Source organism: Halichoerus grypus, chromosome 11 (genome assembly GCF_964656455.1).
Source record: "Halichoerus grypus chromosome 11, mHalGry1.hap1.1, whole genome shotgun sequence".
In the NCBI taxonomy this organism is placed as follows: domain Eukaryota; kingdom Metazoa; phylum Chordata; class Mammalia; order Carnivora; family Phocidae; genus Halichoerus; species Halichoerus grypus.
This window is the reverse complement of record NC_135722.1, coordinates 29,416,877-29,417,800: the sequence shown is the minus strand read 5'-3', so window position 1 is coordinate 29,417,800 and position 924 is coordinate 29,416,877. Positions and strand designations below refer to the sequence as shown.

General features: G+C 31.2%; 1 non-coding gene across 1 annotated transcript; it reads right to left on the bottom strand.

Annotated features, from left to right (window-relative positions):
* Nucleotides 1–306: 306 nt before the first annotated feature.
* On the bottom strand, nucleotides 307–411 carry LOC118539722 (U6 spliceosomal RNA). Its single transcript, XR_004919299.1, has one exon. It is a non-coding gene; the product is annotated as a U6 spliceosomal RNA (small nuclear RNA).
* Nucleotides 412–924: the final 513 nt, after the last annotated feature.

Sequence of the window (924 nt, the reverse complement as noted above, 5' to 3'; positions counted from 1 at the left end):
AGATTATGGGTAACTTTCACAAGATACTGATCTTTATTTTAAAACTTTCTAAAAACATGAATTATTTGTGAAAAATAATTTATTAACCAATTAACTAACATACAATATATGTAGGAGTCTTTTGAGAATTTCATCTGTTTCTTCAGCAAGTGGGCCATACCACTTGAACCAGTAAATATAAAATTTTGCTGCATGTTAGAATCACCTAGGGAGCTTTAAAACAATCCCATTATCCAGGCTGCACTCTATACCAATAAAATTAGAAGCTCTGAGAATCAGACCTAGACATCAGTATTTTTGTTTGTTTTCTTTTTTTAACACTTCATGAATTTGCATGTCATCCTTGCACAGGGGCCATGCTAATCTTTCCTGTATCATTCCAATTTTAGTATATGCAATGTCGAAGTGAGCACAAGACATCAGTATTTTTAACACAACCCGCATCCAGGTGATTCCATTGTTCAGCCAAATCTGAGAACCAGTGATATAGAACATAGATATATGTTATATATAAATTCAAGGACTTTAAGTTCTGGAAAAATGACATAAAGATGCAATTGTCCATTCATAAGTGTTCAGTGATGGCATTCTTAAACTCTTTCTGTGACCTTATCTTGGCAGACTTCTCAATAGCCTGTCCTTCCTTGATTCATGCCTGTTTCCACACCAGTTCACAAAGACTTCTGTTGATTTTGTGAAGTACCTGATATTCTTCCTATAAATTATTTTGTGACATAATACTCAGTTGTTTGAAGTGTAAACTCCTAAATGGTATATTCTTAAAGCATTATTAATGTAGTAAATAATTTGAACTAGGTAAAAAGAGAAAGTAAACTTCCATGTAGGTAAAATTAAATTTTATTTTTTAAAGAAAAAAGTTAGACCAATACTATCTATAATTAGTATAATATATACTAATTATCA